We start from the raw sequence: 22,534 nt of genomic DNA, 5'->3' as shown, positions 1-22,534 counted from the left end.
TTATGACATTCATTAGGTTTTAACGCAGCACATTTCAAACTGGGACTCCCAGCTGGGAGACGTTCTGCAGTCGACTAATAGGGAATTCCATCAACCATGGAGGAAATTGGGGCTCATGTGGTTTTATATGACGCTTTTGTAAGCTCGCATACAGTACATGAAAAAGGCAAGAAAGGAGTCAAGCCAATGACCCCTTAGCTTGGATCAAGTCTGCTCATTTAGCAATGACATAGAAAAGAAATCCGAACCCATAGATCATGTGACACACCAATGAATGGACAAATGAAGTCATTATGATTACAATGTGAAGTTTCCTTCAGTATATGCGGCTCGATTTCCCCATTGCTGCTTGTTATTATTAAACTGCATTCTATGGCTCATATTTTAGTGGTGTTCAGAGTGAATGTCAAACATATAGTGAGAAGCTAAAAAAAAGTGCAAATAAAAATAAATAGATCAATATTAAAATAAATCAATATTAAAATAAATAAAAATATATACAAGAAGCATCTCACATTGAGCTAATGCTGCTTGACATTGAGCAATTCTCAGAATGATCAGATACATCAATTAGATTCGTCTCCGATTAGACATTGCGGTAGCAACAAATGACTCCACATTAGTCATGCAGGCTGCAGGCCAGAAAAGTTCATGAGTTGTTATACAATGTCATAAATTAAAAATATGCACTATAATCCTCATTGTGGCATAATGATAAAAGCCTGATGATGATTTGGACATATTTCTGATCAAATTGGGAAAATATAATTGTAATGTGTAGAATCCTAGCATGTTTTAATTTCCTTTTTATGTGCAAATGGAAGTCAGAGGAAATACACATACACACACACACACGAGCTTCGTGCAGTAGGTGTGGTCATGGAGGTAGGCTGAGTTAGTCAAAATACAGAAATGATGGATTTACTGAGGTGGATCAGCCCATCCAAGCATTGGACAGACAAAAAGCCACCCGTGGCTATGGTTACAACACAGACGTATGAAGACTTTCTCAGATGGTCTTTCTTTTATCGTGGGAAGGACAAAAAATACCAAAGCCAATAAAATAAAGCTCAACAGGACAATTTAGAGAGCACTTTAAATCAATCCTTGTAAGTACAAATATTTCTGTGCAGGGAGAATTTATATGTTTAATTACTGAGCTGAGGTGGCAGGCCAAGGCTTTACTCATTACAGTAAGATATATGAATGGTGGCGAGATTCTGGATAGCACAGGACAAAAGGGAGGACAAAGTAATTAGCCGGCTCTTATTTAATGGGACCCTTCCTCAAGTCGTTCAAGAGTCCCGTCGCGGCTTCGTGTCCATATGCTTCAATTCAGAAGTCATTTTACAAAGGACCGCTGGTGGCAGGTAGCGCAGCAGCAATTAACACTGGCAGCCAATGAAATCGGGGGGGATTGAAAATGATGTGTTAAACACTGTGTAATATTTGATTGTCCAGCTTTTCTTACCACAGTCAATTCGCCACCCCAGCCAGCAACCCCCGCCCCCCTTTTCTCTTCTCTGATGGATTTTCCTGCAGTGAACACAGAGCCAAATGCTGGGATTCCCTGCAGTGTGTGATGACACTGCTAGTTTTGGCAAATGTGCGTATTTGGCCAAAGTGTGTGTTTACCCTCCCATGGCCTGTAAGTGGACTTGGCTGTAAATATTGCTTTGGCGATCCGGAGCTTGTGTGTCTGAGCGTATGTATTTAGTCGAGTGGCACGTGTGCTGTTTGAAGAGGCAATCGTGTGATGTGTGCCATCTTACCTCAAGGACTGGATCGGTACCAACCAGCTCAAGGGAGGCACTGACCACATCCCGTGTGTGTGTGTGTGAGTAAATGAAAATATCTCCGAAGGGATATGAGTTTCCCACTGAAATGAAAGCTTGCAAGGGTAAAGGTCACATGACCAGTAAGGAAGCTTGTTTATTGGCATCAGATCACTCTGCCTTCTTGTACACACCAATCATTTTGAAGCATGCCAAGTAGCCCAAGGGTATTGTTTGGCCTGGGTATTTCTCACTGGACATTACTTGGCTGTGTGTGACCACTGGATGTTCACTGTCTGGCCGCACGTTTGTTTCATTTGGCTGGCTGGTATTTCATGTCTGCCCTCTCTGAGTGCGTACCTCTTTGACCTTTGTCAAAGGGGAGCCATTTACATTTGGGACTTATATATATATTTTATACAGACATTCAGTTATTTCCTGTGTGAAGTTTCACAGTCGAAAAATTGTCTTCTAAGTAAAGATGCAACTTGTGTGGTAATTTTCTGCTTCCAAATCCAATTTATACGCCGACTCGCATGAATCATCTTCTATTAACAAAACACAAGACTGTGGGGAGGTGAAAATGCTTTGTTTCCCAATTTTTTTTTTTGTAGAAGAGCCCTTGCCCACCCTTCACCACACAAAACAACTACCCCCCCCCCCCCCCAACAGTGTCATTATAAAATGCAGGCGTCAAAGTTGAGGAAAGAAATGTCGCCATTTGTGCCTAAAATACAGACTATCATATTAGGAAACTAAAAAAAATATATATATATATACACCTCCCGTATTAATACGGCAGTTTTACATCACTGCAAATGATCCATACGAGCAGTCTAAAACAAATTCATAAACTTGAATGACCCTAATGTAGGTGACATATTTATGAACAATTCCTAACACAAGTTGAGTTCTTTTTTTAACCCAGCATTTTTAAGGGTGAAATATTTGACAGGTAAAACCAGACAGCTCTTTCTTTTGTTTTCTCGTGCATTTGAAATATATACTACCAAAATATACCCCCAAAATGACTTTTGGCTCTAAGAGAAGCATAAAAGAATTACAGAAAAAAGAATAGAAAGATGGGGGAAACAAAAGGAAGAGACAGCATTATCAGGAGGAGTAAAGCTCAAGAGGAGGAGCAGTGAAATCCCAAAACTAATCTGAGTATAATCAGGGCATTGCCCCAGTGTCCTAACCCTGTCTGCACACTGACACACACACACACACACAACTAAGCCTACCCCATAACCCCCAGTGTGTGGGCGGTGGTGTTCCCATGACCCAATTAACACATCTGGGTCAGCGGTATTCAAGTCCAAGCTCCCACAGTCACACACACACATGCCTAATGCAGGTTAAGGTAAGGCAGAGGGTGAGGATAATGGTTTTTATACCTCTCTTGTGATTTATTACTAAATTAGTAGACGTATTGTAGCCATTTCTCAAAGTCTTATTTCGGTGACACACACGTACACACGAGGTGAAATGACTTGATGTACTGCACTACTGTGTTGCCTCTTGAGGTTTAGTTCCAAGCATTTAGCCACATTGAAATGACAGCAAACACACAGCTTGATCTCAGTGTTGCCTTTTTATAACACTGGATGTAAACTAACTAGTCCCTCTGTTGTTGCTGCATTTTTTTTTTTTAAAACAGGAAGCAAGGAAAGGGCATGTGAAGAAAGTGGTTTGGCTTTTTTTTAATGCAAGGGTAGTTGTGCCTGTATTGCATCCCAAAATAAATAAATAAAATAAATGTGAAAATGTTTGAAGTGGTTTTCTGTTTGAGACAAGGGAGCAAAGGTGTGCTTTTGCGTTTGAGGCGAAAGGCTGCAGTGTGAATGTGTGTATGTGTGTGTGTGTGTGTGTTCAAGTCTCTCTTGACAGTTTAAAAAAAAAAAAAAAAACAGCCATAGCCCAGGTAAATGGCATGCTGTCCTCTTGCACATGCCCAGTGGCTTTCTTTTTTTCATCCTAGGGAAGAGTTCAGAGGGCCGGTTAGCACCATTCACTGCAGACCCCCAGGCATTTGTTGAACACACAGCTTAAGACCCATACACACACACAAACACGAATACTCACACACTCTGAAAACTCAAGCACAAAGTTTTTATTTAAGCACTCGTATGCAGCATCCACAAACACAATCAGCCATGCTCTAGGCTCTCAAAAATTCATGCAGCGGTAACAGTTCACGATATACAGAGTAATGCACGCACACACAAAAACACGCAAACATATTTTGCATGCACACGTGAACACTTACACACAGTCGGCCTTCGGCTGTGGTGTTCAAACAGCCGTGATATTGGAATCCAGCAATAGGTGGACTGGCAGGTTTAGCTGAGGTCTACAGCAGGTTATTGATCATGGTTAGCTTATTGTGAACAACAGAGGTAGATGTATATATGTGCGTGTTTGTGTCCATGTTTATGTCCGTGTGTGTCTGCTCATATTGAAAAAGGGTATTGACGATACAAAAACAGATCTGTGGGGGTTATGTGTAAATAAATCTATATAATGTATACAAAGTATAAGAACAACGACAAATGCACATCTTAATTTAGACCTGTACTGGAATGCTGATCCAGTGAGTCCTCCTTTCATTACCTTGACGACCAGGAGCAGTGATACTGATAAGGTATGGAAAGGTCAACTATACCAGAGTGTGAAGAAAAAATCGACTGCTCATTCAAAGATGCCCACTGACCCTTTCAAGTCGTGTTGCAGATACATTCATGTTGTGTATGCAGTGGAGTGGACATGTTGCCAAACACAAATAGAGATACTTATTTATTTTCACAATGTTGGTCAACGGTGTTAGGTCGGGTTGAGACGTTTACCCCAAGCTGATCTCACCATGCTTTGATGAACCCTGCTTTGGGATCTTTACCTTTACACATACTGTACCCATGTCATGCATCTGCATGATCAGGACCCTGGACAGCTCATCCCTCCTGCCCCTCACGTTCCTTCAGCAGCACGGTTCATTTCCACACCTGTTCCCAGGTAGTTAGCTACCCTATATAAACACCGCACACCCAGCCCTCTGGTTCAGTTCCTTCTGGTGCCCTACCTGTTGTCTTGCCAGGTTGCTAGTTGTCATGCTACTTGGCTGTTGCCCTACGTTGCTAGCCTGTATGCTACCTGTTATTCTGTTCTCCACTACTCCTTTTCCTTCAATTAACCTTGGTCCAAGCTTCACTTGGTTGCCCTGCCCCGTTCCGTGACATCCCATAAAAGAATAGAAATGTGGCAGACGTAATGGTGGTTTGAAAATGAACTCAAACCTGGCCCTTTTTGAATCACTGAGAAAAAAAAAAAGTGATGTTTGTGGCAGCTTGTTGTCTGCAATGATGTCATCCACGTACTTAAAATAATTTGAGCCAAACTATACCCTTATTGATATTTTGATTTTATTTTCAAGGAAAACACCTATTCCATAAACGAGGCATCCAGATTGTACGCTGAAAAATGTACGAGCTTGTAGTAAAGGCTCCTAAAAATGATTTTGAAGTTGAAGGATGAAATTTTAACTGCTATTTTATGACCCGCACAGAAAGCAGGCAAGCATAGAGGAGAAAAGTGAGGTTGAATAGGAACCCTCAGTAATTCAGAACACAAGGCAGATATGTTTTGCATGTTCCGCTCCTCCAACTTCTATCCAGTCCAACTCTTTTTCGCTCAAAGGACCAAGGGGAGGTTGCATAAACATTTTGCTGGTCGGTTCATACTTGATCCGAGTATCTCATTTGCTTGTTTTGGAAACATTAAAAAAGGCCCCCCCAAAAAATGTTCCTTTCATTCATTCCAGGTCTCATCAATCCTAAAGGGCCGACTTGAGGCTGTTATAGAGATTAGGACGGCCGTGCTACTGACAAGGCAGTTAAATCTACGCTGGCTGAGAAACTTGGCAGCAGCAAAAGAAGAGCTACTTTGGCGAACAGAAAAAAGAAAGTCGGGTCAGGAAATAGAAATTTGGATGGTCTAAAATGGTGTATCGAGGAGGCCGTTTAGTTATGATTGAAGGCAGATGTTAGGAAAACCCACAATGCTCTCAGAAAACTGAAACTGGTCAAAGTAATGATACAGAAAATTAAAATTATTGCCAACATCTTTTTTTTTACCCAATGACTGCATAATAGGTGAGATAGAATATTTTTAAAAAAGCCCTTTTTTTTTATTTTTACTTCTTTCTGCAGGTTATGCTTTGGTGTAATTTATCTCACAATCAAATTATACTTCCGACTATGATAATATAAATATTTGAGTTATTATCAGGCACAAATTTCCCAAAGCGATCATCAAGACAGGACGGTGCCACAATTTATCAGTAATGATAAAACATAATTTACATATACAAAAAAAAGTCATCGTAAAGGGGTGTGTAGTTCATCTAGAAGAAAATATGCACTTTAACATGAAAATGTATTAATGATGTATTTGTTTATCATGGAGCTGTGTATTGTTATCTGTGCGTCATTCAGCTTCCACCCACCACCTCAGTGTTACAGATTAGGCCGCTTAGTGCTCACCGCAGGGCAAGCTAATCACTAAGGAAATAAAAAAGGCTGAGGAGGGTGGGGGTCGAGAGAAAAACTGAGAAGAAAGCAGAGTGGTGTTCAAACCCCTCCCCACCACCACCGCAACCCGCTAAACTCCCCCGTCCAACCATCCGACGCCCGCCAATCTCACCCCCGTAATGCCCACAGGGCACCGTCACGGTGACAGCGGTGTGACAGTAATCTCCCACTGACACTTGTCTGTCCCCCCCCCCCCCCCTTCTTTCTTTGACTATTTTTAATGGGGAAGATGAGAGCACTCCTCTGACTCATACACAAACTGCATATACCCTCCTTATGAACACAATCCAAGTCTCGGCAAACAGGAGGAATGTTGCACTTGCTGAGTTTTGCCTGGCCCAAATGCTGTCTTTTATAAAAAATAAAAATAAAAATACATTTATGCCCTGAAATTACTTAGTTATTTGCAGAGAAACACAAAATATCACCAAAATCATCGTATTCTATGATATACGGTCGTTTTTCATATTGTTCATAATTAACCGTTTTAATTTTAGGATTGTATAATAAAAATATCAAAAATATATAATATATGAATAAAATATAATAATTATTAGTACAATAACTGATAAATATTTTGTTTGCATGTCACAATACCAAAATTAGAACATTGTAACATTTTGTTAAATAAAAGCCTTGCTTGGGATCCCTGAGGTTAATCTGCCAAAAAAATGCTACGAAAAAATTACAAAGTTGCTCTACAAATGTCAGTCAATAATTGGCAAAACTGCTCCTCAAAAAAAGAAAAATCAGCATTGTACTTTTCGAGTGCCGACATGTAGGGTAACTTTAATCCGCTGTTTTTCAACTCGACGGAACAATGTAATTGCAAACTCAACTGTTTATTGTGAGTTCTTTCCTACGTCTCTAAGAATTGCTCTCCTTCTCGACTTCAACGCGGAGCGATGTGTCCTCATATGTGTCGGTAAGCAGAAGGTATAGCACTCCAGACAAAAAGCAAAGAACCAGATTTAAGAGTACTGTCGCTCGGTTTGAGCCAAACATCTCCATAAATCCTAATACATCGGCTTTCCCGGCGGAGCAAAAAAAAAGAAAGGGGGAGTGAATGCGTTTCTTCTTATCTATCTGTCTTTCACTCTTTCCCCAGTGTGAGAGACAGAAGGGAATAAATGGCTCCTCTCTCCTCTGCTCTCTCCTCGGTGCGGGCTGACAGCGCAGCAGATGGTGGTTTAAGCAGTGAATTTATGAGCGCCACAATCTTAATGTTGCAGAAAGAAAAGAAAAGGACTCGCATCAAACGCCACTGACAAATGCACTTGCTAATATTAATGCACTCCTCATTCATCCAATATGCTGCCTAATTGCTTTTCTGTACACAGTAATATGGCACCTGCTGCTCAGTCCGGCTTTCACATCAGGGGTGGGAAGGATGAGGATGTGGAAGGAAAAGATGAGAAAGTGTCTCTCGCACTATTTCCTTTCAGTCTTTCCTGCTTTTTTGTTTTTCTGTGATGGATCCAAGGCTGCGGATCATGCACCAAACCTGTCAGCTCTCCTAATTAAAATTTCATACTTATAAACTCGGAACAAAAAAAGAGTAGAAGTAAACAATCAATCATGAGTTTACGCGAGAGGCCATCACACATTAACGTAGTTTGGCACAGTGAAGGAGCCACAATCCTATTTTAAGTACAATCATACCTTGAAGATCCACGGACTTTATTAGATCTTAGCAAGGACATCTTGACTGCAGATTGAGCCTAAATCCAAAAAGACAAAGAGAAGAAGCACACCTGTTCCTTCATGGACTCTTGTGGGTAGCATTATCTCAGTACATTGGTGTAAAATATGCAGTTTGTCTTAAATAATGAAATCATGGTTGAATAAGTCTATGGAATCAGGATAAAGTGATATGCATGTTATGGTGCTGGGTTTTTTCCTGATGAAAAAGACTTGGACTATTATTTATCCGTCTCCCAGCTGAAATGTGACGTTTTAAGAAGAAACAGACGAACATCATTATTTTAGTGCTTTGCATCACGTCTGGGGTCCATCGGGGGCTCGTGCTAGCCCCCTATAGTCCCTCCATTATCTGCCCTCCAGCTGCTGTTAAACGCACTAAATTGTAAAATAATGAGTTTGTAAATTACACACAATTATGGATGCAAATTGAATAAATTTCCCAAACTATAGACTGTCCTTCCTCATTGTATCATTTTAATTGTTTCATGTTTGATGGGGACTTGCAGGTAAATTATCATTTTTTGCTATTTGAAGCATGTTTTTTTATTCATGATTACATCACAGAGAAAGTTGCAATTTTATTTATATATATATATATATATATATATATATATATATAATACCATCCACTACACAAGGAAACAATCCTTCACCCAAAAAATAGCAAGTTGTAATAATGAAGCAGCAGACACCAGCAACATCAGACACACAGTCAAGCAGGATGCGGTTTGAGGATCTGAAATACACACCTACTTTGAAGCACTCCTCTCCCTAGTGTGTCTGTGTACGTGGGTAGATGTTTTTGCATGCATTTACATCGTCGCCGTGTGTGTAGTTTGTGCGTGTCTGTCAGGTTGTCTATGTGTGTGCGAGCTCTCGCTAACTCCTTTATGCGTGAAATGGAGAACACTATGCACCTGAAGGCACACGTCAACATGCCAGAACAGCCATCAGCTCAGGACTTGAGTCATATCCAGCTGTTTGCACACACAATCATACGTAGACAAACCCTAAATCGTTCCTGGCTGCGTTTAAGCATGAATAGAAGAATTGATATAATTAAGGTGATAAAATAATTCTCTTTTATGGCACAATTCCACCCTCATTACATCTCGTGCAATCAACAGGGATTTTTTTCCCCATGAGAAAAACTACATGGTGTTACTTTAAAGGATAAAAGTGTCACTCATATCCAACATTTGCTTCGAATAAAACATGCGATTGTAGCTAGCAAACTAACACTGAATGAAATTACTGATGTTATTGAAACACTCTGTGATCATGGAAATGATTTCTCTGAAGAGCTTGGTAATTATCCTGGAACTCAAGAGTGGCACCCAGAGAGCGCAGAAGGTGCATATTTGAAATACAATGTTTTGTTATGTGAAACAGACCTGCTCCAAAAGAGTCTACGGATTATACATTTTGTGATAAAAGTAGATTTTTTTTTTTTTTGAAGATTTAAAATAAACATGTCATAAGAGCATATTTTTTTATCCATCTCACCTACTCGCAATTCTTTCTTTCAATTAATGACTCACACATCAACAAATGTCAGGATGTGATTAGCAAGAAAAGTGAAGACGAAAAACTGATTTGGGGGGTCGCTTGTGCTAGGTAAAGTATAGACATACCCACATATAGTATCTATTTTTGGATCTGTGCCATAGATCTTTTTTTTTTTTTTTGTGAAAATCACTCTACTCTCTCCCGCACCTCCCTTCTGTGCCAACTGAGAGCTTTGCTCCAAAACGCTGGCTTTAATTTTTAATGAAACACTCATGTTGCTGCACCTGGGCACATTGGCTAGGCTGGTCCATCAGGTAAGGGTTCCCCGGAGGGTCATTAAAAGTAGGGATGCTGCGCATACCGGACCTGCTTTGGTGCCAGGTTGTTCTGTGAGGCCGCCGGAATCACCTGCAGTAAAGATATGTGCATCTTTGCACTTTAAAAATGTCTTTGTGTATATTTGTGTGCGTGGTCTATTCATCACCTTTGCTGATATCTTTTCTTCGTGCTTCCTAATTACGAGCTGGAGGCTAAATTACTGAGCACTATATTTCCAGCTGCCATGCAGCATGTTGAAAATACCTATTCGTTTGGGTAAATGCGTATCACAACCTTGTATTTTTTTGTATCATTTGATGGACTTATATAAGAGAAGTTATTATCGTGAGCATCATGGTGAATGCTTCTCCCTCACAACTTGAAACCTGAAAAGTTAGTGTCAAATAAAATAGTGCAGAATTTTACTTTTACGGCAACCTTATTTAAACTGCCTTCATGTTGCTGTGGCAGTAAAACTCGGTAATATGGTAGACATCAATAAGCTGAATTCTCTGGAACTCACCTCAGGGAAGAACCAGAAGCACCCTTGAAGACAAATATTTGCACCCGCCCATCTCTGGACCTCTAGCATTTCAATCGTCCATTATTGAGAACATTTATTATAAATATTGTATCCTACTCAGTGTAAATAAATGGTTTATCCATCCATCCATCCATCCATCCATCCATCCATCCATCCTAGCAAGCATCTATGGACATGACTGCGTAGTGCATATGTAACCCTACCCACTCACCTTTGGGAATAATATTTGATACTGCACTAAATGTAGCTCCAATTTGCCAACAATGGCTCCACACTTGCCCTTCTACCTGGAATAAGCTAATCCCTGAGGGGAGTAAGGTTTTAAGATGGTCACACCGACATTTGCGCACACGCGGGCACACGCACACACGTGGCCGCACACACACACACAGATGTATGGTAAGTGGTCCCACAGCCTAATGGAGTTTAATTACTCCCAGCGCATCCATCAGGGGCTCCAGTAGGAGAGTGGAGTATTTTATCACCACTTTTAAGGGTTATTAGTACAAATACACTGTCATCCTGCATTACCACTGCAGAGTTTTAAGGTGCCATGCCCTCACCACATTCATTACAATCTCTATCAATATCTATCAGAAGTGTAAGCTCCCTCCTTTTACCTCTTCACTCAGTATCTTCTTCATGCACTCTCTGGCATTGTAAGACCTCATATCAGCGTCTCTTCCTTGTGCCTTGCTCTCTCGTTCCTCTGAGACATTTCTCAAAGTTTTTTTCTCCATTTGTTGGCTGTCACCCTGACTTGAAGTGAGGACGTTTGTCAGGAACAAGCTCATGGCTGTACAAGGCCCTTGGTCACACAAGTGAGAAAGAAAAGGAAAAAATGTGCAACGCTTAAGACAAACTGAAAACTGAACTCAATCAAGAAATGTGATTGAGCTCCACAGAGTGACTGGTAATGCATTGTTGTTCACGTGCGGGCTTTGCATGAGACAGAATGCCCACACTTGCAGAACTGTTTGATTTCATCAAGCCGGCAATTTTTTTTTTAACAGGAATTTCGACTAATGAGAATGTGAGTAAATTTTAGTCATGACTAAGTCAGGTCTGACCGTACGTGGATGGTAGGCCCGATCTGCTTTCTCTCAACTGTACAATGAAACATGGAGAGAAGGAGATGAAAATCGGAGTCCTGACACTGCTCTGTTGCAGGTTTTATGGTTGGGGAAGGTTATTCCGAGGTAAACATACAGCTTGAATTGACTAAGTGGCACACTTGTAACGCTTATACAGTTTATGTCCTGGCAAAATTGTCCTTAAATACATCGCCGTGATAAACCAATCCTCCAGATTACGCAGGCGGGGCTCCTGCCCTGCTTGGAAAAAAAAAAATGGGCGTTATAATTTAAATTTGAGGTTTTTATATATAGCAGCAAATTCCATTTTAAAGAGATTACAAAGTGAAACAGTAAAATCCGGCTGCCAGACCCGCCTCAAAGCCCTGCAGGTAATGAGATTATTTTTTTTTTTGCTTTAATCGTAACTTTGTGTACTATACGGTCGTCATACTATGCATGTGTCAGCATACGTACAGAACATTAAAAGACAAGCTACTACATCATATGAGCACCATATGTTTCATATGCTAGCCCATCCCCAATACACGCACACAGCCGTTAGAAAACACATCTTCCGTCTTTTTTTTTCTCTTTGTAATTTCCTACTTAAACCACAATCTATCCAGGTGGCTGTTTATCCTCCTTTAATTACAACTTTTTTTTTTCTTCCTAGGATCATAAAATAAAAATCTATACTTGCACTCCCTGGGTGCTCATTATCCAGTTTCACATATACAATAGTGAAATAAAACGGGAGTGTAATGAACATTGGAATTTGACCCTGTAGTGTTTGGGCCATGCAAAAGGTCAGAAAAATTAATTGTGCCTTCTGTTGCTGTGGAGGAATGGAGAAGTGAAGAAAGAAAATGAAGAAGAGAGTAAAGGTTATGTGCGAAATGGGACATCACGGGTATCTTAAACCTTAGTTTCAAACGGAGTATAGTGATTTATTTGTTGTGTGTGTTTGGGTGAAGCACCTCCAATCCTTGCTGTCATAAGAACAAAAGCATCCCGCACTACACACCAGTCCAAGTTATGTTGTGCCCTGTTATTTATGGAAAACGAAGAGTGTATGGATTAAAGAGATGATGCCAAGAGTGTGAAGAGCAACCAAAAAAAAAGAAAGACATGATTCATTTCCCAAACCAGGGAAAAGCCAAAGGACAAGCAAATCAATGGCAGTTTGGATGATATCTGGCCTTAAGCATTGACAGGCCCTGGAGTGGTTGGCATGAATGGAAATGCAAAAAGTGCACTTTTCTTTATCGGCAGCATGTGTTTCTTCGGCATAATTAACATTTCACAATATATACCTGTAAAACATTAGTCGAGGTGCTCTCACAAGCAGCAAAGGAACCAGTGTGCTAAATACATATATTTTCCCTTTTGAGCTGAAAGGATTAAGCTGAAGAGTTGATGTTAGTCATTTTCAGAGAAAACAGAGAGATCCATCAAATTCAAAAGCAGCCAAAACAATCAAATAATGCAGTGGATAAATGATGTCACACTCTCAAATCTACGGCTTATTGTCTGGGCACAGGGCCAATTCACATCACTACACCCGTTATGGAAAACAGCAGGAATGCTTCGAACGGGAGCTCGTCATCAATATACGACAACCGCTACTGATCTGATACGTAAAGCGTTTGGGGTGCCTGCAGCATGTGGCCACATGTGAGGAGGAGAAGGAGGACGCCGATCCCTGGCTGGCTCATTGCCACTCATCTGGGCACCTTGTCTATAAGCAGGGCAGAAAATCAGACACGCCAGGAAAGAATTAAAGGAGAAAAGAGAGGGAGAGAAAAAGAAAAATGATTTTATATATATATATATAAATAGCAGGGCTTGCCAGAAGGCAAAGGAAATGAGAGCAAGTGAGCGCTGGAAAAGAAGGGCTTGAGCTTGACACGGGGCTTAAAATTGAGAGGGGGCGGAAAGAAGGGACCTACTGCGTGAAAATGTCTCCAACCAAAGCAAGGATTAGTGTTCCAACCTCCTCCACCGCCAAGATCCGCCAGTACAACTAATCACCTTCCCAGCTTCTCTCTCTCACTACCCTTCTCCTTTCACGTTCGCTTTTTTCACACTTTTCATTTCCTTCTTCTTTTGCTTCCGCTCTTCCGTCACCCTTTAGGATCATTTTTGTCCCTCTCGTCGCCATTACGCCCAAAATTAAAGCAGAATGTTCTGCCAGGCGTGATTAGCCGTGAACGCCTAACTATAGGCAGAGGTTGGGGCAGAAGTATTTGTTCGTCTCGTCAATGTACACACTTCATATGTTATCTACAAAGGTGATAAAACTGATTTTAAAAAAAACATTAAAAAAACATGAGAAAAAAACATTAAAAAATATTATTATATTAATATTATACAGAAAAAACATTAACATTAAAAGACATAAGAAAAAAACATTAAAAAATATTATTATATATTATATTAATATTATAGAGATAAAAAACATTCCAAAAATACAAAAACAAAACATAAAAAATATACAAAAACTACATCAGAGCCTCCTTTTTTTTTTTCTGTATGTCTGTGTCATTCTATATCCCTTCTTCTATGATCCCACCGCCCCACATACTCCACCTGTCAGACACCACCCCTCTTCTTCTCCCTCCTTTCTCCTCCCTCCCTCCCTCACTCACTTCTCTTCCTCCTTCCGGGCCGCTGTATATTTCCTCTCTTGTGACAAGGCTCCTCACAAATATGGCGACAGCATAAACATAAACAAGTCAAATTGATCACACAATGAGCCAGACGGTGGATTTTGGAGAGAAGTGAAGGAGGTGGAGAGGAGGGGGGGGGGGTGTCTGAAACAGACAGGAACGATTAAGCTTCTTTCTCGCTTCTTTTTTTCCTCCAAGCTTGAGCTTTCTTTCTCCGTTGTGTGTGTGTGTGTGTGGGGGGGGGGGGGGGGGTAGTTGCAGAACCATCCCGGAAGAAAGCGACACTTCATAAGCAGATGCCTGGCATACGATTGCAGTCGGGGGAGTGTGTGAATTCATTCTCCTCCGCTATAAATACACGTCGCGTCCGTGTATAGGTGCAAGCACAAAATGTAATTAGGCAGTGAGGCAGAAACGCAAGCTGCCTTTCTCACTGTTTGCATATTTTGTCCACAAATAATGGAGTACAAAGGCAATGAGAGGAAAAATCTCTCTTGAATATTCATTTACAAAATAACGGTTTGCTGATAAGGCCGAGGCATGTGATAATCAATTAGCTAAATGTTCTACAAAAACCTGGCACGGGGTGAAGGAGTGTGTGGGGGGGGGCAATGATAAATATGCACACACACATTTCCGTCTTACAACAAGCAAAATGACAAATTCAGCAGAAGTCAGCACTGAATAACCATTATCCTGGATGGAATATCACAAAGAACACAAAGTACATCTGCAAAGACACTTTTTTTTGTTTCAAGTGTTTATATGATAACAGTTTGTTTAACATACTGTGTATCGAAATGCACCTGCTGTTGTCTGCATGCGTGGGATGAGCAATGTTGGAGTGAAAGATTAGGTGTGTGTGCTTGTTTGTTGGAGAGGTCAAAGGCAGGCTAACATCAAGCCAGTTTTACTTTGGGGGGAAAAAAAATGTCGCGCTCCTTTTGCCAAACCAATTGAAGGGAAACACCCAACCAGATGTCGACTATCTCTAATGGTGTGACTAATTATCATGTTGTATTATTGACAAAAGATAAATGCATCAATGACAAGACCAAGTGAGTAAAAGCTCACCATTTCAAGCAAGCCGAGAGTGACAGTTAATGAAAAATGATACGTGAATTAATAAATAGTCCGCTGTTACATTTGATGCCTAAAATGAAATGTTCATCAATCAGTGTGACGTTATTTTTTTCCCCCAAACGGTCACAGATTCATTTTGTGTCAATCACGCAATTTATCATCTCAATAGCTTGCTACAGCTCTAAAAATCCTACATGCGGCTATACGGGAATATGCATGTCATTTCTTTTTGAAGGCCTATTAAGGTGCATGTCCAGTGTAATTAAATGATATTAGCGGCAGCGCTACGGTATTATGCATTGCCATCCGTACCGCTACGGTGGTACTGCATGTGAAAGCAATTAGGATACATGCAATTAGGCCTTGTTTCTATTAATAACAGCTAACAAATACTCATGTAAGTTCTGCACAGCTGGTGTCGATATGAAGAATAAACGTTAGCACAGACAGGCTTTCTTTCCCAAAGGCCTCGTGCTGCCATGCATGACACGCCGTCCTCTGCTGGCCAGCGAGTGAAATACAGTTGACCCCGTCTCCGTGACTTCCTGCGTCCGTCCGGGCTGAGAACAAAGAGGCAGTGGCGTGCCAAAGAGGACTATCACTCTCTCTCCTCTAGGGAGGACAGGGGAAAGGCATCCAAGAGGTGGGGAAAGGAGGGGTTTGGGGGTCCACCAAGTAGAGTCATGCAGATGTGCTCAGCCCAACCCGGGCATTCCGCTTCATTGTGCGCCTCTGGGTGCATGTGTGTGAGAGTGTGAAATAAGATGGGAGAGCATATTGGGTGGGTGGTGGTTGTTGGCACCGAGGGCTGGGCTGGGAAGACATCTGTCATCATATCATCAATGCTGTCACATCATAGAACAAATGGGCTGTGAGATTTTTACAGCTTAAAATACAAGCGATGGCAAAAGGTGTCGTTACGTCTGATCTATTACCGCTGCTTTGTGCTTTCTTTTCAAGAAAGAGCTCTGACCATCAAGTCAACTCATGAAAATGTTACAACGGGAAATGTTTTTTGGAGCACAGATGCAAATCTGACAACTCGAGAGATATAAAAGGGCGGCACCAGCTTTTTTGTACGTGAACGACCTTGTCGGAGGCCCAAAGTCACTTTCTGGTGTGTAGTAGCGCCACTTCTGCACAACGATAAGGGCTTAGACTTAGAGACGGCGAGCGTATTATGTTTAATTACTCCCATCACACTTTTAGTTTTGAAGCGGGTCACCACACTGAGGCAAGGTGTTCTATAATGAAACCTTGACTGTGAAGAACTTCATCCTCTGCTTTGCTACTCGGTGTCTCGGTGACAAGACGACCCGCTTTGTTGCCAAGCGAATGAAGGAGAGCTTTGAACTGCTGACTGACAGCGCGGGGAAGCCGTTCCAGGCGTAAATGTAAATTATTGTTACTTACACGTTTAACCCAGCACCTACAACCCCCCCTCCCCATCCTTTCTCTCCTAACCCGGTTCCTCATTTGGAACTGGTTTGTGGAAGAACTATTGAGGGGTTGGGGAGGGGGGTGGGGGACAAAACTGACATCATGTTGCCCTCTTTTGGCAGGTATTTGCAACTGCACCTCGCTGTCCTCTCACCTCCAAAATAGCCAGCGAGGAGCCAGCTCATCCATTCTCAACTGCGGTGACATGAAGACATGATGAAAAGGAGTGATGATGAAGATGAATTTGGAAAAAAGAAAAAAAAAAGCTGGAGGAATTATTGTTTTTTTAAAACGCTTTTTTTTTCCCATTTCTAATATAAAAGCCTATTCAACTCAATGCTAAAATATAGTGTTGTATTTCATACACACAGCCAACACCAAAAATCAATAAAAGAAAATTAGATGAGAGATGACCATGTTTCATTTCCATTATGTGAGGAGGTTCAAGAAAAAGTAGCGCAAGCCATATAAATTTTGCACACACACAAACCACTTCAAAAGTACTTGGAATGCAATCAAATGGATAAATGTGCTTTTAATATTAAGGATATCTCATGATGGGACTAAATGGAATGTAGAAAAATTTGGAAGGTCTAATTTTGTTGTAGTTTACGTGACAATTTTACCCCTGGATTTATTCACGTTTTATATGATCTCTTATTCCTCATCAGAAAACCCCCATCAAAATTATATTGTGCGCCAAAGCACATCATGAGTGTTCCATATTGGGCACCTTATGAGAAAACAGGTACAAAAAGATAATGGAGATTAATCATTGACCACAATTAGATTTAAAGTATAAAGTGACATGAAATGGAGATTGAGGCTTGTATTCGCCACTTGATCTTATTTTACATGCAGACGCTCCCGGGCTGAGCTCGCTGGCAGCGCCTGTTGTCAGGCAACCCTCCAAGCTTTTTCCACAAGATGCATCTCGACGGAATCGATACGGCCCTCGCAGCATATCATTAGACATAAGTATTATAATTACTTATGTTATTAATTTGGCCTTAATACCAGGGATGATATGATATGTAATTCAGCCCCGTAGAGGGAAGCAAAAACAAGATCATCACAAATGCATCTCTTATGAAAATCAATATTGAAATGGATATTCCAATAAAGTCAAAGCACTGCCCCTGTATTTGATTCTCATGCATATCCAACAATCATTTTCTGCATTCATTTGGAAAAAAAATATAGAAATACCAGCCACATATTTCACACGGGCGTCCTGAGTCGGAGGCAAACCAATATGGATTTGTGTTGCCTTGCAAACAATTTTAATAAAAAGCAATTGATTGGGCATCGAGTAGCTAGCCTGTAGGCGTGAAGCACTAGACCCCAGTGGGTCCAGATCATTAAAGTCCTCAACTGCTGGCACAAATTTGTTCAATAAGAGTCTGGAACTCATGCTTCAGGCTTTGATTGGGATACAGCCGCGTCAAGCTGTTTGTGGCTGCTTCACAGACCGCAAAGGGTCTCGAGTGTTCTGAAAGCCCGTTTTGCTGAAACATGATAGCTATATGTGATTGGAAAGACAAATAGCACAATCCGAGCTCATCTTAAATATGCTTAAATGACTAGTAAATGGAAATACAGAGACATTGATGGCAAATACCGCATGTCGAGGTATGATGTGACACTCGTACGTTTCAAAATGACTTCAAATGGGTGATAAACACAAGACAGGTCAAAGTTCACTACCAATGGCGCATGTCCATCGAGGTAGATTCACGCGGAGACTTTCTGCAGTCGAGAATCACAGCTTTGGTGCTGCGACACAGTTTTTTTTAATTACTAGGTACTTTATTTATGCTTAGGATTTCAATTTCTCTCTCCAAAGCTGGTAATGATATTCAAAACGCCTGCTGGCAAATGTGAATCCTTATTGTCTGCCGTCTTTCCTTCCCTCTAAAATATGAATACCTCGTTTTTATATGGCTTATTTGTCCTCCAGTCACTTTGTAAAATCTTTATTCTGTGCCACATATATTTTTAAATGTGAGCCTTGCTGGAAGGGATGGCAATAAAGTGTTTTTTTTTTTTGTTTTGTGAAGAGGATCAATGTAGAATGTATTATCCTGCACTGCTGAGACTGACTTCAATAATAAAAGAATTGATCCTTTAAAGTGAAGCTTATTCTAGGCCAGCATGGTAAAGGAGGATGGTCCATTTCAATCCTGCACAGATGGAGAATCACAGCAGGCTATTTCACCCCCTACCCCAAAACTTGTATATTATTTCAAAGCAGTGTTAAATTCAGAGGGCAATTACATTGTGGAATTGCAGCCATTCCACAGGAGCATGTCCAACAATAAAGCCAATAGGATAAGCAAGTTAACAAATAGCATGCATAGACACACAAGGCTAAAGGGATGTGGAAGGATTGTCAAAAGACAGATTGTGCTCTCCATTCACCTCATAGATTTTCCTGGCTGATGTAATTTTGCCATTGTCCAAAACAGAAGACGCTAATGTTGGCTAATAAAGCAGGAGGGAACAATAACAAGCATACAGTCAATCGTGGGCACCTAACAAACTCACTTCACACACTCAAGTTGACTTGTGTAGTGTCCTTGTAAGATGTGCAATGTTTGGTTTCCCCAAAATGTCCCCAAAAAAATGATTTGATGCATTTTAAACTGAAAGGATAACCACAAACACATTTTCATTAGTTTTCTGACCTAGAAGGAATTAATCAGAGGTCAGTGAGGAAATGACAATTTACTTTACTATTTATTTATTTTTTTAATGTATTTTCCTCTAATAGAAGCCTATACTTTAAGATGATTTTTTTTCTCAAACAACACTCAACATCCCAAATGTGTCAGATTAGTAGTTGCTGCAATTTAGTTTTCTGACGGAACACATCCATTATACTCCACCACAGTAAATGAAATGACAGTTGTACAATCTGGGATTGCACCAGCTTCCTTTCATGCTCAAATATACCTTTCAGTCTATTAATTATACCAATGGGGAAAATTAATGTAAATTGTACCTTGGAGAACAGACACTGAGTCGAAATGATCGTAGCACCTTTCGAAGTTTTGCTTGTGGTGTAAACTCAATACACACCATCACACACACCAAAAGTAACTTTCCATTTCGGGTCAGCTACTGGTTGAGGAGTGAGGGGCCAGGGCAGACAGACGCTCCCTTGTAATCCCATCAACTCTTGTCAGTTAGTAGTCTGGATAGAAACCTTTCTACGAGACCCGTAATTCATGGCTAAAACCTCATGGCTCACGCATTGTCCTCCCCACTTATCTGGAAACACACAGGCACACATGTGCACGCACGACACCACTAAATATTCCTGCAAACACATGATGGCTGCTTCACTCAAATTTTATAAATCAAACATAGAATTAAAAAAAAAAAGCATGGAACGCAGTAAAGTGAAAATGGGTTTGCCAGGCAATATTTAATAGCAACCATCTTACCTTGAGAGACTCTCAGTATGTTTTTGGTTGTATAAATACTAAAATACTGAACAAACTCAAAATGCTGCAGAAGGAAAGTAATATATCATTGTGTATGCACAAATTACTAAATCTATTAAACCATTCAATCAATCAATTCCCAGGAACAACATGTGCCATTATCATTCAGATGCATATGCCCAAACACCATGACAAAAAAAAAGGACTGCAAGTGATAAATGCTTCTAGGACACTCCCGTTCTTTTCTTGCCTCAAAAGACAGCAAGGAACCGGAGGGGAGAGAGAAAGGGAGAGAGAGGCGAGAGAGCGAGAGAGAGAGAGAGAGAAGGACCCAGACGGTGTAGTTCCAGCCAATTGCATTCCAGAGAAGTGACCATGGCCAGTGATAAACAAAGCACCATAGATCATTCCCTCTCACGCAGAAGGAGCCCAGCAGTGAAGACAGAGGACGTGCGAGCGGTCAGAGAACCAGAAGCAGACGACAAGAGAGAGCTCACCCACTGCTTACATGCATTTGCTTCTTTTCTTCTATCCTCTCTTGCTAAGATTTTCTTGCAGTTTTTCACAACCGGAATGCCATGAAAGCCAGTCATGCTGCATGCTTGTAGATTTTCTTTCCAAAGAGTGAGTCACAGAGAAAGGCTGTGAAAGAAGAGGGAGGGAAAATATCGCAGCTCTCCCTAAGGCTACATTTCAATGCGTCCTGTGAAATAAATCTTTTGATTGTTCTAATTTCCCTAAAAGAACCAAAAAATTGCAACTTACCCAATCCCAGACACTGCATTCAGGATCATTCGAGCCCAGTGTGCGCCACAGTCAGAAAGCTGATGTATTCCTCCAGAACAGATGTGCAAAAAGGGGCTGTGAGGTTCTCTCTCTTTTGTTTGTGAGCTGAATAGCTAGGTTCCTCTGTTTGCATCAGATGGCTGTTTGTTGCAGCTTAGAAGCAGGTGGATGACAAAAACATCAATCTCTCTGGGCACATTGTGTGTGGCAAGCATGCATTGAAGCATGCCTCTCGCTGGCTCTGTACAGCACATTGACACATTCCAAATCTCTGCTTACAAATTCAGGGTGTAATGTGAGCTAAAAGCGAACTGGAGGTGTGCTTGACGGGAAAAAAAAATAAGTAGTTGCTATGGTTCGACAGTTGAATGGGCAATTTGATACATATTAAGTATGTTGAATTTAATGTGCGCGTTGAAGAATATCCTGTCAGTGTTTGTCAACCTGATTGCATAATTACATTTAATGCAGATCATCATGATTTTAATTATAAAGTTTATGTAATCTTACTTAATTTTTGCACTGCAGCTGTATTTTTGTGAGTAAAACTTCAGTTTTAAGGGCATAATAATAGGAATGTTTTCTAAACTTGACACCATAGGCAGTTTTACTGGGTGGCAAAGCTGCCACTTTTACCAAATGGCAGTTGGCAGTGAAGCTATCAATAATAAATTCAAAATTGTATTATAAGTATTCCATACTGTGTCTCCAAAATGTGTTTAAAAAGGGTGTTTTGAATTTACGCCCGATCCAATCCCACTTTCTTTCAAGAAAAATAAAATAAAAATAAAATTAATTTGACAGACAACAGTCAGTCGGATTACCTGAAATATACTTTTTGTTTCTCCAGTTTATGTTTAAAATGTCTAAATGGTCTGTCAATACTAGTTAAGAGTATTTCTACATAATTGGTGGCTTATTGAGGCGTCACAGCAGTGCTAGCTTGCTTACTTTGAGTACTTGAGGATGTTTTGAAAACAGTACATTGTAATGTAATCTGAGATTTTATACCATTGAATCTGCAAACATGGGCATCTGCACAAATAAAACATGCAAACATGTTTAGATCTACACCTTCATGGATTAGGAGAGAAAATACATTCATCCCTTTTGTTTATAGGGCCTGTGAGCTGGAGACTCACAGTGGGCACGAGACAGAGAAACCATGCAGTTGTTCGCCAGTCACTCACATGACACATTTGGACAATGTTTAACAATTTGCAGAGAGACTTGAATCCATCCCCCCAAAAGTGGTTAAACGTGTAAATTTATACGACAGATTATGTAGTGTAGTGTCAATGAAAAGCGAGTCACGACAATGTCCAAGTCAATATACAGTGATCCCTTGCTACTTCGCGTTTCGTTTATAGCAGCTTCACTACATTGCAGATTTTTTTTTCCAAATTAATTTTTTTTCGCGTGTTAGCACAATCGTGAATTAACATCTTTCCGCTAACTTGTTAGCCTGCCCAGTACTTCTTGTTGGTGACCGTACTTCGCGGATTTCACTTATCGCGGGTGGTTTTTGGAACCAATTGTCCGCGATAAACGAGGGAATATTGTATTTTACAATTTTCCTTTGAGTTCCTGAACGC

At 40.7% G+C, this 22,534-nt stretch overlaps 1 long non-coding RNA gene across 1 annotated transcript in view; it reads right to left on the bottom strand.

Annotated features, from left to right (window-relative positions):
- LOC133158390 (uncharacterized) overlaps nt 1-21,248 on the bottom strand; it is a 72,013-nt gene extending 50,765 nt beyond the window's left edge. The window contains exon 1 of the long non-coding RNA XR_009715208.1: nt 20,919-21,248. This is a non-coding gene — a long non-coding RNA (uncharacterized LOC133158390). The remainder of the gene's footprint in view (nt 1-20,918) is intronic.
- Between the last annotated feature and the right edge of the window lie 1,286 nt (nt 21,249-22,534).

Source organism: Syngnathus typhle, linkage group LG8 (genome assembly GCF_033458585.1).
Source record: "Syngnathus typhle isolate RoL2023-S1 ecotype Sweden linkage group LG8, RoL_Styp_1.0, whole genome shotgun sequence".
Lineage (NCBI taxonomy): Eukaryota > Metazoa > Chordata > Actinopteri > Syngnathiformes > Syngnathidae > Syngnathus > Syngnathus typhle.
Note: the sequence above shows the minus strand (reverse complement) of the source record. Positions and strands in the feature narration are given on the sequence as shown.